This window comes from Coregonus clupeaformis, unplaced genomic scaffold (assembly GCF_020615455.1).
Source record: "Coregonus clupeaformis isolate EN_2021a unplaced genomic scaffold, ASM2061545v1 scaf0088, whole genome shotgun sequence".
Taxonomy (NCBI): Eukaryota; Metazoa; Chordata; class Actinopteri; order Salmoniformes; family Salmonidae; genus Coregonus; species Coregonus clupeaformis.
The window spans coordinates 234590-247889 of record NW_025533543.1 but is presented as its reverse complement, the minus strand read 5'-3'; positions in this window follow the sequence as shown (position 1 = coordinate 247889).

Here is a 13300-nt window from a genome sequence, read left to right as displayed (position 1 = left end):
AAGTAGTGCACTATGTAGGGAATAGGGTGCCATTTGGGACGTAGACTTGCACAGGCAGCCCAATTCTGATATTTTGTCCATTAATTGGTCTTTTGACCAATCACATCAGAGCTGATCTGATTGGTCAAAAGACCAATTAGTGAAAAGAATATCAGAATCGGGCAGCCTGTAAAGCAGCCTATATGCCTATCCTGTATTTCCTAATGGTCACATGCATCATTTTGATAGGAGTCCATGATCTCTCTTATCAAAGCAGACTCTGACATGGTTCCTCCTCCCTCCACCACGTGCCTGTCTTATTTGTCCTTAAAAGGCGCTGAAATCTCTGCTGCCGTATACAATTAACCTCACCCAATTTGGCTCGATCTGCATCAGTTCTACAATACGATAATATGAATGTTGCAGGAGTTTATCCTTCTGTATTCTTTGTTTCAAAGAATGTTGTGCCATTTGTTAATAGCAAAGAGAAATATTGAACATATATTAAAAAGAAGAGCTATTTTAAATTATTTTTTGGCTTTTTTGCAATATTTATTTTCTTGTATTAGAATCTTCTTTGTAGGAGGAAAAACAAAAAATGTATTTTTCATTAGTGCAAAAAACTATTTTTTCCTTTTTGTACACTTTCAATGTTAAGCAAAACGTTAAAAAGCAATATGATGTTCCATGTGACTGTATCTGCATGCTGTTTGTGTTGCCTTAAAGACGGCTGCGCCCACTATGACCTCCCCACCTATCCCTGTCCCCCCATCCTCCCCCGGCACTATGGTGTGGTTGACCAGTGTAGTCAATAAAGCAGTGCTTTCTGTGTACCCATGCTCTCGCCCGTCTCTCTGTTCAGTTCACCCTCCACCATCCCAAGAGCTCTTTTTGATTTTTAAGGGGCAATCTGGGATTCAAATAACAACAAAGACACTACGCCACTTTTTTTGGTAAACAGTTGAGGGATGGGGTACGACAGTTGAACTGAGGTAATTTATAAGTTGAGGCATTTATAAGTTATATTCTTAAAGAGTCAATGACTATATATCATTGAATTAACAGTAACAAAAAATGGATGTACCAATCCCAGATTTCCCCTTTTTAAAGAGCTATTCAAGGTTTATTGATTCAGTCACACTGTGTTGAATCAATCTGGGTCTCTACAGACTGACTCAGAGGTAACTAGACTAGATACTCCCTGGATTGTTGTCAGAGGCTGTTTCTGTCCGTTTTGCATGTACTGTAGGTTGTGAGATCGATAAAGGGGTAGTAAAAGGTGATGCTTGTGCCATCAAACCCTTGCAACTTATCCAGAACGCCGCAGCCTGCCTGGATTTCACCCTCCCCAAGTTCTCCCATGTCACCCCGTCCTCCGCCTACTCCACTAGCTTCCAGTCGAAGCTCGCATCCACTTCAAGACCCTGGTCCTTGCCTACGGACCTGCAAGGGGAACTGCCCCTCCCTACCTTCAGGCTATGCTCAAACCCTACGCCCCAACCCGAGCACTCCGCTCTGCCAACTCTGGTCTCTTGGCCCTCCAACCTCTACAGGGGTCACCTCCCACTCTGCCCAGTCAAAGCTCTTCTCTGTCCTGGCACTCCAATGGTGGAACAAGCTCCCCCTTCAAAGAGTATCTTAAATAAACCCCAAGGCGCCCCTGGCCCCCCTCACCTAGCTATCTTAAGAGGAATGCACTAATAGTAAAATGGAGTGCTCCATAATATATGAAACTTCCCAAGTTGTAGGCCTACTAAATGTTGACATAAGTGCATGTGTAAGAATAGCTGAAGGTGATGTTAACCAAAGTATCCTTATACAGCTAGTTCCTCTCAGTGCTTTAATAGTTTGTACTGTAGCCATGCGCCTATGTCAACCGTTAACATTTCCAAGTTACATCAAAACCAAAACATGCCATACTTTAAAGAATTGTTGAAGTAGAGATAATCTTTATAACAAAATGTTCATGGACTTTTGCCATGTTCCTGTTAAACTTACAACACTTTTGGACACTTTTACAACTCATTTCCCAGGACATCCAGCAAGCAGAATAACTTTGGGTAGGAAACGTGCCACAATGTCTTCTTCCCAAATGGCACCCTATTCCCTTTGCATTACTGTTGACCAGAGCCCTATGGTCCAGTGCACTATATAGGGTGCCATTTGGGACGTACCCAAAGGGTAGTTTGAACAAATCATCCTTAAAGTATCTGAAATCGTCTGTTCCCCTCCTCAAAGGCTAAATGTTAAGAGCATGTCCCTCAGTGTTCTCTGGGAAGAACTAGGGTCTCCCGCTGCTCTTAAAGAAACAAGAGTTGACTATGTGGAGGACTTGTTTCAAGTATCCAACACACCAGCCCGCAGGAAATGAAAGATGGTTTGTTATTGTTGTTCATGGCCTGGGTCCAGGGCACTTTGCTGTCAGGTGACGTACTGCATTACTTCCCTAGTAAATACCCACCATGGCAGAAGGAGAGTGCTGTCGATCAAATATACATTCGGAAAGCTAGTGGGAGAGTAGAGCAGCTATACTGGGGGTAAACGTGTGTGTGAATTGAAAAGACCAAACTAAAAGTTGATTTAAAAAGTAGTGGTATCTTGATTGTCGCACAAACACATAAGGCCTCCATTTATCCTTTTAAAATAATTATTTGATAGCATCACTGCTGGTTTGATAGACTCATTGATACCTCTTAGCTATGTCAGACAATATGAACAAACAGTTGGTGAATGTGATATAATTGTGTCACTGTAATGTGGACAGTTGCCATGTTTGTTGGTGAATAATCCCAAATGTCCTCTTCTGACTCCTCTGTAACATTCTGTCCAAAACAGAAACAGATTGCAGTTGAGTCATCCGGCCACACGAGGGGGCAGCCATCACTTTGTCTCCTGCAGGTGGGTAGGTGGAAAATAGGAACTTCTGAGGGGCATTTGTCGCCATAGATATGCCAATTTATGTCAATGCTACGGCTGGCCATCCCTTAAGAGAAATGGTGGTGTGGGAGGAAGGGGCTGCTACCATGACAGGCTGTCTGCATCAACTGGCCTGACTTTATGGCACCGCATGTTAAACTATTTTGGAGGAGACTGGGCAACTCTGAGAACACTGCGGATCCTCTCTGGTTGACAGTGAAACACTCAATTACCCACCTCTAGTGACCTCTTGTGGCCATATTAAATTACATCAAAATCAATGGCCTTTTCATTCCTCACTTACTAGGCTACATTAACAGTACACAATTGAGGACAATTACAATATTGTCCTACTTTTGAGTGCCGCTCTATTGACAATCACAAATCTGATACTGGATCTATATTGTCAACCCCAAACTATGACTTTCTAAGAGGGCTGTCCCTGTAGACTTCAGGCAAAGTCGTTCCACGAAAAGAGTGCCTTTTGCGTCCATTTTATATTTACGGGTTCAAGCAGCGAATCTGGGTGAAACCCTATTGTATTTGTTGGCTTTATTTATTCTGGTTCTCCACAGATTTTGTGAAAAATCCTAATTCCTGTGTGATGGTAAGGCCTAGGAGGGTGAAACTTGGCATGATGGTAAAGGCCCATGGGCCACAGCCTCTCATGCCATGCCATTTGGCCAGATGCTGGTGCTATAACAAGCAGTTGAAAGTGAAAACTTTGAAAGGTCATGCCCCTCACCCCGTTTGACCTAAAGTCATGAAATTCGGTACATAGGTCCCTCTTCTCACAAGGAACACATTTGCCTTAAGGACCCATAAGGTTCGCCATTTTGAATTTTGTGAAATGCACTTAAAACGCGACTATTCTGGCCCCGAATGACCGATCTACACAAAACTTAATATATAGCATCTGTGGACCAAGGTCTTTCAACACAATATTTTCCAGGTTAGCATCTCAAACAACATGGCCACTACATACGAATAACCACTCACGTGACTTTGCTTTGACAAAGTCATTTCCGAAGATGATCATTTATGTGATTAGTGATTCATTTACGCCTGTCCCTCATTTTAAGGTCAACCCTGTCACGTGAACTGAACTCTTGTTTTATTATGGTGAGACTATTCCTTTTAACATTCAAAAGAAACATTGAACATTAATAGTAAAATCATTGTGTAAAAGCAGGTGAGCTGGTTCTACTCTTTTGGGCCATTTTCTGGTGTTTTGCGATGGAAAACTGAGTGGGTCGGGCATAACACCTGAACCCTGTTACCCATAGATAGACAGGCTAGAAATGTTTTAACAATAAAATACAAAAAGGGTGAAGCTTCCATTCAATTAACATTCCATATTGTACACAAGCTTTCATTTCCCCTGTCACAAGAGGATTTATGGCGGATTTAAGATTAAATCGTCAACTCCATTACGGTCAACCCTGTAACTTTATTTGGCACTTAATAGGCACTTACTGTAGTCATTTTTTATTTAACCCAGGGGTGTCAAACGGGGGCGGGGAGGGGGACAAACTCAATATACTTTTAAATGACTAAAACCAAATCGAAAGTGTGTAGAAATAATGGACCTTTATTCATACAGATTGACTGTCCAGCTCGTTAATAATCACTTGACAGTCAGGAAGCATCAGAAACAACAAAAACGATGGATAGAGGACTATTTTCTACGGCAAGGAAATATAACACATTTTCAGTGCGGCCCTCCGGACCTCATTGAAGACCGAATGCCTGATATAACCTCTTGAGATGGGAAAACGTGTTTTTTATTAAGTTGAATATGTGCTCTTTATGACAGAATGTTATTAGGTGAAACCAAGTTTTTTTTCGTTTTTTTTACACTTCTAAAAAAGGCAACGAATTGGTGGAACGACCTTTAACAATTAACAACAGTGTCTCTTCTTCTCAGTTTATTATCAGGGGAGGGTGTTTCAGCCGGTTGCATTATCCTCTGTCATAGCCGGGGGCTTTCTCCTTCTTCTCTGCTCTTCTGAAGTGTGTCTCGGCTGACAGAGCTCCGAGTCCCCCTCCACTATCACTGTCTCCACTGTTTGTATATTTAGGGGCTGTGTCCTCTGTGTGTGCATGTGTGGTGTGTGAGAGCGAGCGAGAGAGAAAAAGCAGGCAGCATTGTTCCAAGCGCCATCACAGCTCTGTGACCTTTCTCTAGCGCCATCACAGCTCTGTGACTTTTCTCTAGCACCATCACAGCTCTGTGACCTTTCTCTAAGAAGTTTCCTTCTCTTTTTTCTGCTCACCCTTTCAGAGATGTTTACCGGTGTGATGGCGCTGACGGGCATCTAGCCTCTTCGCATGGTAACAAGGAAGTGTTACTTCAGCGAGGCAGACGATAGCCTTTCACTACATGAGAGGGGCGTTCCATGTATTTCTGTGCCATGGCGTATATTCTTCCCAGTTTGTACTTTTATTTTTTTTATTTTTTTGTCTTTCTCTCCCTCTCCAGTCAGAGCCAGCGTTGCTCCAAGTCTGTAAACATTTCATGTCTATTTTTTGTTACCGTGGGGCAAAATCAGTGCCGCCCTGGAGTGAGTGAAGTATTGTCTCTCTGGTTATGGCTCCTATTTTCCAAATGGGTCCTGGCATCAGCACATACTTTAGGCCAAGGTGTACCGAACTCACTAATCCTAGGAAGTGGGGGATAGGATCCCAGCCAAAAGGGTCCACTGTTGTTTTTATACACAGATAAAAGGCGTGTGTGTGTGTACATTTTACATTTTAGTCTACGCTCTTATCCAGAGCGACTTACAGGAGCAATTAGGGTTAAGTGCCTTGCTCAAGGGCACATCGACAGATTTTTTTCGGTTACTGGCACAACGCTCTTAACCACTAAGCTACCTGCTTCACCTAATGTAAAGTTGTAAAAGTCTGAACTTGATTCTGTCATAATGTTTCATTTTTAGGCAAGAAGACATGTCTTTATGTGCTTTGTAAAGACTTGGTCCAGCCTCAAAGTCTTTGTAGTGTTGACCCCATAATGCCAACATTAACTGCCAGCCTTCACTGAAATACAGTCAAATACAGTGGCCTTTCCCATCAAGAAAGAAGTATAGTATGTCCAAACTGACAAATGTCTCTTGAAATAGTGGTTATAGTTATGATTATCAGTTATTCAAGACCATAGGCTTTTTGGTCCAATATGTTCTCCTACTTTTGACTCAGCAAATGGTTATGCTCAAGTCAAATCAAAGGTATTTGATAATGCCACAATATGAAAGTCATACCCACACCATCAAACAAATTAATTTAAAAAAATAGACAATGCAGAACTTCATTTAGCTCAATAACCACAAGCCCATCATTACATTTCCATACAGAATTCACTTGTCATCACATACCTAGATGGGACAATCATTCACACAAGTGTCATCTTAACGTTTCGACACTATTTATTGCACTTCCTCTAACATTCCAGTCACTTGTGTCTGTGTCTGGTCTCCTTTGTTGAGCTGAGAACAAGGGACACATGCCAGAAATGCCCGTTATCTTCTCACCCATCAACTAGAACCAGATCAATCAGCTACTGTAACCGTGTGTGTGTGTGTGTGTGTGTGTGTGTGTGTGTGTGTGTGTGTGTGTGTGTGTGTGTACACAGACTGAATCCAAACTCAGAGTACAGTACAGAGACACACATGAGGTCAATCAAATGACTCCCCAAACAGCAAAGCATGCCTGTCACTGTGAATGGTTGGCATCTCACTGGTGAGGTCATCCTAAGTTATACTTATATAACACATAGAAATATATTAGTAAGTAGGCTACACTCTGAAACATTTACATATATACAGCATTCGCCAGCACAAGGACAAAGAGAAAAACATTTGAAAGATGTATTTAAGAAATATACCTAAAAATGGCCGAAATATATAAAATGTGTATTTTACATTCAACCATTAATGATGAGTCTCATATGTATTCATGAGTTTCAATAACTGTCATGAGAAGTTTTTCAGAAATTCATTAGAGATTACCTTTGTTATCCATATCGTTTGGCAATAAAACACAGACAGTGCGAATTGTGGAGAGGGAAGGATGGTGCTCTCTTCTCAGTGTTGTTGTTAGTATGAAAGGTGTCTGTCTTAATGCTGATTTGATCAGAAATGGGACGGAGGAAATGCCATCATCAGCAACTGGAAATCACTTCCCGTGTCCTACTTTATGTCCTGTGTTGTCACCATAAAGACAGCATCACACTACGCGCCACAGCAGAACAACAGAGCAGACTCACAGAGGTAGGTGAGAATGCTTTTGGTCTTTGTATAATGAATTATCACATATTTTCAATCATCCATTCTTATCCAGTTAAAACAATTTTAAATGAAAACATTTAAGGGTCCTATACATGACATTCTGTAATAATGACAAAAATATTGTAATCACAAGTTTGCACACATACAAGATTATGTACACGAAAAGTAATGTGTATTGAGATGGTAGAGCTGGTTTGTGAAGACACCAATGAAGTCATAAATGTGTTCTGTTTTATCTTCAGATCAAACCCTTCAGCATCAACAGCTGAGCCAGTCTCACCATAGCAGTGGGAGTCTGCATGGTCCACATTGTTAAAGGGGACTGTTGTAAGCTGGATGAGAAGGACACATACTCGATTGATGAATTCATTTGAAAATAAAATGGAAATCACTGTGTACTGCATATGTTTGAAGAGACTGAGATATGGGACAATAAACTCTTGTCAGTCAATACAGATCCTCAGGGTAAAAAAACAAATGATCTGAACCACCTCATGATATTATTGAGTGTCCCAAAGGACACACATGACTCTGGTCAAATGTAGTGCACTATATAGGGAATAAGGGTGCCATTCGCGAAAGAGAAAGACATGTCCTGGTCTGGTGGTATACATTGGAAATATTGGGGCTATACTTGCGAACATTAGAAACAATTAAAATCGTTGACGTAGTTGCACGTGATAGAACGCTATTTCCCATCAGGAGATATCCTGGCGTACTTAATGATTGTCACTAGTTACCACTAACACAAAGTCAAAATTGGCTATATCCTAAAAATTCATTATTTTTTGTTGTTGCTTTTTGGTTTAATTTAAGGTTAGCAGTGTGGTTACGATTAAGGTTAGGTGGTTTAAAATCGGATTTTAAGAAAATACATTGTAGAAATAGGCGGGGTTTTGCCATAATTATGACTTTGTGGCAACTAGTGACAACCATACTTAGAGCTATGCTAACAAAACCAGCTGGACGTGATTATTTAAGTAATAATGCCGGAGAAGCCTGTGTTTGGAGGATATATTGGCACCGGTGTCGTTAGACCCGAGACGAAGTCGACACACACCGGCTTCGAGGGCATTATCACGTTTATACAACGGGTTATCAACATATTCAAATAATGATTTACATATTTTAATTAAAAACTTTATTTTTATTAATTTATTCATACTATATTATCCTTCCACAAGATATTGTCCCAACACAAATATAGGGTTGCTACCCAAGCCGACTGGTCGTTTGTTCGATCGGTTCGGTTGCCAGAGACGCGACCCAGTCGTTGTCTTTTTGTTCTGTAACTATGGACGCAACCCTGTCATTCGTTCTAAATGGTCTATTGCCATACTGACTGGCAACGTTTTTATGCCTTGCTTGCTAGCTAGCCAACTACGGCTAACTTACAGTCACGTCAAACAGTGCAGCAAGAATAACAACAGAGTAGCTGCATTTGCATAAACTGTTTTCTTGTGACATTTATTTGGATACATCCATAAGAATTAGCTAATGAGGCGCGATTTCACCTGTCGTCAGGACACTGTTGTTTAGATGAGCTAGACAACAACACAGCTAACACAATCACTTCAAACTGAAGCTGGAAAGACTGTAAACTAGCTGCACTTCGTTTCATTTTACTTGTTTTCTATTGATATGTATTTGTATATATCCATAAAAATGATGCTGATTTATGATTTCGACTGGCTGAGAAAAGCTGCCTGCCTGTCTCATCCCGACACATTCATGACTATGCAACATGTGGAGATCAATTTTGAGTATTGAAACAATGTTGCAAATGCCAGCGAGAAAGACAGTAAGGTTTATACAAACACTCTGCTGTTGAAAACCAAATGTTAGTCTAAAACAAATGTGAGATAATGTCTAGATGCTTTTTATAGTGGATATCAAATGTATCAATGCCTGGCTGGGCTGATGAGACAGTGGATTATGCTGTCAAACGGAACAGAGTAAATAAACATTTTAAATCGTAGATTTAGCCGGTGGTAATTTGTGAAATAGACACCGGCTGGAATGCGGTTTTAACCAATCAGCATTCAGGATTAGACCCACCCATGGCTAGAAGGGATACCGATTTTGTCAAAGTTACGTCATATTCCCGTTCACTATGAGAGTTTGCGTCATGGCTAGAAGGAATACCGATGTTGCCACAGTCACTTCATAGTCCCGTTCACTACGAGAGTTTGTGTGTTACACGTCTAGTTCTACAGCAGATTTAACTTGTTTTCCACAGAATCGTTAGCTAGCAGAATAATTGGGGAAAAGCTAGCTACAATTCACCAATAAATATACTTTCTACTGAGCACTACATTACATGATGTAAATACAAATATGAATAGTGTTATCAGCTAGTAATTTTGCCCTCGTGGAACTTAAGACAGCGGCTAGAGGTCCGTGTATGGAGGTTGAGTAGTTTTTGTCTTCCACTTGATAATTATTGCACCCACCTGGTGTCCCAACTCTACCAGTCTGTGATGGGAAGAATGGAAATATTTTCTTATTCTTTCTCTTCATATACTAACTGGCCACCAGACTACATAAACTATAGCAATGGAACTGAAGTGATGGAATGGCAATAACTATAACGTTGGCAATGGGAATATGTCATGAGAGTTGCCAAAAATAACCAAGTAATTGGTTGCTTAGATTTCATTTTATTTTTTTCCTTTAATAAACAAATACGTGGAACTTTTAAAAAGAGTGGAACCCTTGCTCTCCTAACATAAAGGCGAACCCTCTCCACCCCTATTCTCTCCCTTTTTTCTCTTCTGTCTCTTCTCTCCTCCACTGTTTCCTGTCCCCTCTTCACCGTCTCCTCTCTCTGTCTCCTCCCCTCCTTTGTCTCCTCATCGCTCCTCTCCTCCCTTCCTTTCCACTCCCCTACATTACTGAAAAGTAAAAAATAGTGTCTGGGTGATACAACCCTAACCCTTGTTTGATTGGTTAGTGTGTAGTCCTACATGTGTTTTATCAAATCAAATCAAACCAAATTTTATTTGCCACATGCGCCGAATACAACAGGTGTAGACATTACCGTGAAATGCTTACTTACAGCCCTTAACCAACAATGCATTTATTTTTTAATAAAAAAGTAAAATAAAACAACAAAAGTGTTGAGAAAAAATGAGCAGAAGTAAAATAAAATAACAGTAGGAAGGTTATATACAGGGGGGTACCGGTGCAGAGTCAATGTGCGGGGGCACCGGCTAGTTGAGGTAATATGTACATGTGGGTAGAGTTAAAGTGACTGTGCATAAATAATTAACAGAGTAGCAGCAGCGTAAAAAGATGGGGGTGGGTTTAGTGTCGTGTTTTGTATGTTCGGATGTGTTATGATATTTAGATGTGTGTGTGTGTGTTAACTCCCACTGATGTTCCTTTGTTTTACTTTACCTTGTTTTACTTTGTTCCCAGTATCTGGGATTTTGTGTTTTTTCTCCTTGGCCTCCTGTTCTGTGAGAGACAAACCACACCACAAATACAATCTTGAGAAACAGTTTACTTTGTCAGAGGCCATATTGTAGAATGGAAATGTACCGTAGATAATCATAGAAAACAATCTTTATTTTGATAGCATTCTGGAATAATCTCAATCTCATTAGGGGTAGGCACACCCAGGGGAGGGGGGAGGAGCTAGTGCTAGGCACACCCGGGGGAGGACTAGGGGTAGGCCGCCCAGGGGTACTCAGCCGCAGTCCAGGATCAGCAGCACGTCGAGGTAGGTTTGGGCCAGGCACGTCCATGAGTTATTAGATGTAGAAAAGGACAAAAAAAGGGGCTTAGTGGGAGCATGCTTAGGTACATCAGATAAGACACAGTACAGTACACCAGATGAGACAAGCTGACCATTGACCCTAGGCAAATAAAAACTATTGCAACATAAACACTAGAGACTGGGACAGGGGGATCGAGAGACAATGTGGCCCCGTCCAACGCCACCCATGAGTGCAAACCTACCTGGTGTCCCCCAGGGCTCAGTTCTAGGCCGTCTCCTATTCTCGCTATACACCAATACACTTGGCTTTGTCATATCCTCACATGGCCTCTCCTATCATTGCTACGCAGACGACACACAACTAATCTTCTCCTTTCCCCCTTCTGATAACCAGGTGGCGAATCGCATCTCTGCATGTCTGGCAGACATATCAGTGTGGATGACGGATCACCACCTCAAGCTGAACCTCGGCAAGACGGAGCTGCTCTTCCTCCCGGGGAAGGACTGCCCGTTCCATGATCTCGCCATCACGGTTGACAACTCCGTTGTGTCCTCCTCCCAGAGTGCGAAGAGCCTTGGCGTGACCCTGGACAACACCCTGTCGTTCTCCGCTAACATCAAGGCGGTGACCCGATCCTGTAGGTTCATGCTCTACAACATTCGGAGAGTACGAGCCTGCCTTACACAGGAAGCTGCACAGGTCCTAATCCAGGCACTTGTCATCTCCCGTCTGGATTACTGCAACTTGCTGTTGGCTGGGCTCCCTGCCTGTGCCATTAAACCCCTACAACTCATCCAGAATGCCGCAGCCCGTCTGGTGTTCAACCTTCCCAAGTTCTCTCACGTCACCCCGCTCCTCCGCACACTCCACTGGCTTCCAGTTTAAGCTCGCATCTGCTACAAGACCATGGTGCTTGCCTACGGAGCTGTGAGGGGAACGGCACCTACGTACCTTCAGGCTCTGATCAGTCCCTACACCCAAACGAGGGCATTGCGTTCATCCACCTCTAGCCTGCTGGCCCCCCTACCTCTGCGGAAGCACAGTTCCCGCTCAGCCCAGTCAAAACTGTTCGCTGCTCTAGCACCCCAATGGTGGAACAAGCTCCCTCACGACGCCAGGACAGCGGAGTCACTCACCACCTTCCGGAGACACTTGAAACCCCACCTCTTTAAGGAATACCTGGGATAGGATAAAGTAATCCTTCTACCCCCCTTACCCCACCCAAAAAAAATATTACTTTTTTTTTTTTTACATATTGTAAAGTGGTTATCCCACTGGCTATAAGGTGAATGCACCAATGTGTAAGTCGCTCTGGATAAGAGCGTCTGCTAAATGACGTAAATGTAAAAATGTAAATGCAACAAGCCAGGGACTCAGCCCCCGTAATAAGAACTCTGGAATCCCAGTTGAGAGTGGGGAGCTGACCAAGCAGAGACAGCAAGGATGGTTAATCAGTCCAGTGCCTTGGGACCTGATGCCTCTCTGCTTGGCTCTCAGCATTAAGGAATTGTGGAACTAGGCTACTTGTACATCAAGTTGCCTTACATGACAGAAACAGGAGATATGCTTCTGCCCATATGGGCCGTTCATGCTCAGACAAGCATTATTTGTCCAAGTCTTAGCGAGGTAACATCACTTACTTTAATTTACAAGACTGAAACCAAGTCTGATTCTCTCACAGCAGTGGTACCCACCATCGTTGTAAATGAGTCATTGAACATTTCTGAGACAACTCTAGATTCGTCCGCGCGAGTGGAGCAGACGGGACTATGACGTCACGTTTACAAACTCGGTATCCCTTCTAGCCCTGACCGAATAGGTCTATTTCCTGTAACAAATTCTGTATCAGCCAATTACAAATGTTGACGTAGCAGAACACTTTTTCATAGATCACACGGCAGCTGAGTAACGCTCAACTCTATTATATCGAGGCAGAGCAGAGTTTTGATAACCAGTCGCGGAATTCGCTAGCAATAACATTGAGCCACCATCAGTCGATTCTTGTAAAAATGTAAATTCTGAAAACACTTACCTGTACCTATGTTTGTCCTATACAAGTGCACCCTTCCGCGTGGTGCTGAAATGTATACTTTTAATAAAAACTTTTAGCGAATACAACCACCGACTTTTCCCTTGTTGCTCGTACAACGTAAACTGAGATTCAATTGGTTCCGGGATCCTTGGAACATCCCTACCGTAAAACCAGCCCTACCCTAACCCTTACCATTTAACATTTAAATGGCGTAGGGACGTCCCAATGATCTTGCATAGCACAGACCCAATTCAATCACAGGTTATTTTTGCCATATTATCTGATGGGACCAGCTACAATGTAGCATTCTATCACGTGCAAGTAAATCAACGATTTAAATTGACCGATGCGCATGTTGAGACTGA